The 3877-nt window shown below is 38.3% G+C and overlaps 1 non-coding gene across 1 annotated transcript; it reads left to right on the top strand.

The window, feature by feature from the left end:
* Positions 1 to 2781: 2781 nt before the first annotated feature.
* Positions 2782 to 2888, top strand: LOC125113670 (U6 spliceosomal RNA). The gene has a single exon (XR_007131537.1). It is a non-coding gene; the product is annotated as a U6 spliceosomal RNA (small nuclear RNA).
* Positions 2889 to 3877: the final 989 nt, after the last annotated feature.

Genomic DNA, 3877 nt, shown 5'->3' with positions numbered 1-3877 from the left:
AGATTATGAGTTAAAGGGGAGAAACTTAACAAAATAGAAACTTAGTAAGCTGTTTGAAGGACACAAATATTTGGACTATCAAGTAATATGCAGGAGTATTATGTAGCCTAATTTGCATGATTTGTCTGTCTGACCATACTAAATAATCATCAACTTTCTCTGTTTGCTTTGTGCCATGAAGCAGCAGACCTGGCACAAAATACAGCAATCTGGGGGTATTCCATTTTCCCTTCTGGAGTGCTGGCTGACAGCAACTGGATTGGGATCTCTCTCTCTCTCTTTTTTTTTTTTTTAACGCATGAAATGTTAACAGTTTATAAATATTGTTTTTCATGGGAATAGAAGTGATTGAAAGGCAGCTCCCTTTTATGTCAAAAGCTATTAAACTGGGGATGTGTTAATAAACAAGCTCCAATTCTAACAAAATTTAGAGTGCTTGTGTAGAAATGCTAATTTTAGTTTACTGCACGGATGCTACAATTGGAAAACTGGGTTCTGGGCATGCCACTAAATATTTCTAAAGTATCAGTTTCCTTGTCATATCTAAGAAGTACTTGGGAGGCTGTGTACTTATGAATACACAACTAATGCTGATCAAATGTGTGTGAAAGTTCTTTAAACAAATCCACCAGTCAAGCATAAGATGTCTGTCATTAATATGGAAGACTGTAGAACTTTCTGCACTAGAGATCCTACCCAATTTCCCTCTAGATTAATATTGTGATGACAAGTAGAGGACTTTTATAATCCACTGGTCTCTTCCACCTCTATGTAAATAGCCCATATATGCTGATATGCAAGCATCAACTTTCCTGAGAATGGCCAGGGTGAGCTGCTGACTGGCCATTCTTTCCAGCCAAAGGCAAACTCACAGAATGAGGCGCAGTAATTGCTTCTTACTGGATGCTTAGCTGCCCATCTCACAATTTTATGTTTTGTTAATGAATCATCCACACCTCTTGTTAGCTCCCAAGGTTTGGTGTTACCCTATCGGCAGCCAAAAATCCTACATTTCAATTATCTTGGCTGTTAACTCACCACATATGTTTCTGGCATTGCTAACTGAAAAGAAAAAAGAACATGCTGGGCTGTAATTAAACCAACATTGTAGAAAGGGGTAGTGTATGGCTTTTTATTGTGGCCATCAAAATCACTAATTTTCCTGTTGGTGGGATGTACAGCAAAAGCAAATTGCTGTTTAAAGACATTTAATCAGTATTGATTCTAAAAGTTCATATTTTTTAGAAGTGAAGGTAGATTTTACTTTTTTTGCTTTTGAAAACATAAAAGTAGAATGCAGTCCCCTAATCCTTGGAGGCTCAAGAATGAATGCAAAAAATAATATGCCCCTGGTATTTGCTAGCAGCAAGGAGAAAAACTTGTAAAAATCATACAACTGATAAATATTAACTAAGACTATTTTGTGTTGAAATGATTAGGTCTGCTAGTCAAGAAAAATGACATGTTCAAATTAGCTCATCTTTATTAACAGTGGTTAATTTTAAAAAAGCTACACTAGAAAATTATAAAATGTTTCATTTCTGAAAAAAGAGTTGAATTGTCATAGTAGCATCCACCAAATCACTTTAATCAGAAAAGCAGGAATCAACATGGACCCTTTCCTTCTTCTTCACCCCAAACCACATACAATCTACTCTAAGTTCATTCATGTTAGCCTCTTTAGTATCTCACATATCTGCTTTCCCTCTTCATCTGTCTTTACTGATGAAGTCACATGCTCGTTTTCTACTTACAGGGCTCCATCAATACTCTGGCTCCACTGGCCCTAATCCACTGATTTGGTCTTCACAACCCCAAGCTTCTTCTAAAACCATTTCCCTTCAGTTTTCCCATTGTCTTAGCAATGACTTGCTTGCCTACAAACACTTCCATGATTTTGGCCCACCATTTTTTTTTAAGCATTACCATTTCCTGCACTCTCCCCCTCTTAGTATTCAACCTCGTCATTTCTTACCTCTTCCTGTGACTTTCTAGACACCAGTCAAGTGGAAACATTTGCAATTTCCTCTTGCATGCCATGCTCTTTCGTGATCCAGCGTTCAGGCTACTCTTCTGAGGTAGTTATTTTTCTATTCATGTTTACCCGGTGAACATGAACTCTAAGGTGGTCATCCCTCTTAGACAACCTTTCCTGATCCCCTGAACCCTCAAAGGAAGAACCAGCCATATTCCTCTGACAGGCATTCCACCGCATTTTGTCATCACTTTCTGAACCTGTTTATTTTAGCTTCTGTCTCATACTTTCATTACGTACATGTGTGTTGGCTATTGGCCATGGGCTGTATACTACCTTATACCTCTTTGTATTCCTGGCATTGAGCACAATCCCTGGTATACAGCAGGTGCCAGAGGAAAGGGACACTTGAACTGAGAAGGGAATGGTGACAGCAGTTCACTAGTCACAAAGGAGGGTTGTGACATGAGAAAAATAAGTTCTGTGCAAAGTAGGGGCTTTATAACGGAAGTGAGCTTGGCTGGGAATTTCAGGGTAGGGGGATTCCATCTTGATATAGTAATCCTGTGATGGAGAAGTAAGATTATTATTGGAATGTTAAGCAGGAGCCAGGTCATGGAACACTTTGTTTATGTTGGAAATTGTACATAATTGTTTCTATAGGTTATGGGGAGGATCTTCCAAGAAGGTGAGTGCTATGACATGAAACCTTTTTGAAATGTCAGTGTGGTAGGTGTATTTGAAGTGGATCCATTGGAGAGAGAGCGTGGAGCAGGAGACTGATGCAGAGACAGAAGGTAAGATAAGTTCTTGCTTCGGCAGCACATATACTAGAATGGGAACAATACAGAGACGATTAGCATGGCCCCTGTGCAAGGATGATATGCAAATTCATGAAGTGTTGCATATTTTTTATGCAAACTATTACAGTAGAGTGGATAAACAATAAGGTCCTACTGTATAGCACAGGGAACTATACTCAATCTCCTAGGACAGACCATGAGGGGAAAAAAAAAAAAATAGAATGTATATACATGTCTGACTGAGTCACTTTGTTATACAGCAGAAATTGGCGCAACCCTGTAAATCAACCATAATGAAAATATGTAGAAAAAGAAGGTAAGATAAGCAAATTGATCAGTTAGGAGCCTAGTATAGTATTCTAGGTAAGAGACGATTATGCTTTTAGTAGGGTAATGGCAGTTGGAATGGAAAAAGAAGGGGGTATTTAAAAGAGATCCTTAGAGAGTCAAAAATTCAAGCCCGAGTATATGCTTTGTTATGGTAATTGGGAGATAGAGGAACCTAAGGTGATTCCCAGGTTTCTAGCTTAGATCACTGGATAAAAGGAAGGCTTGTATATAAGACTGGGAATAATGGAGGAATGGCATATTTGGGGAAGGATGTGGATTGGGTTTGAAAAAAATGTTGACTTACAGATGCTTATGGGCCCACCAATTGGACATATATAATGAGCAGTCAAGTATTATTGCTCAGAAATCATAAGAAACATCTGGAATTAAAAAAAAAAGATTTGAAGGTCATTCAGTATAAAGAGTGAATTGATAAGAGAATTGTTGAGGGACCACTTAGGAGGGCGAAGAGGGTTGAAAGGACTTTGGAGAATATAGTTTGAGGCTAAAAACAAAAGACCAGGATGGAGACTGAGAAGTTCCTCTCTCCACAAAACTTAGAAATCCAGAAATGATGGGTTTTAATAAACCAAGAGAAGAAATATTTTTAAATAAAGGTGTGGTCTATAGTGCCAAAGAATGCAGAGAAAGTAAGGAAAACATTTTTTTAAGTCAGTGAGATAGATTTTGACCATTAGATTTCCTACAGTTTCCGAGAGCAGTTTCAGGGGAGTGGTTGGGATATGGCTCTAATGCAGGGGGAAGACAT

This window comes from Phacochoerus africanus, chromosome 13 (genome assembly GCF_016906955.1).
Source record: "Phacochoerus africanus isolate WHEZ1 chromosome 13, ROS_Pafr_v1, whole genome shotgun sequence".
Taxonomy (NCBI): Eukaryota; Metazoa; Chordata; class Mammalia; order Artiodactyla; family Suidae; genus Phacochoerus; species Phacochoerus africanus.
This window is presented reverse-complemented; position numbering and strand designations above follow the sequence as displayed.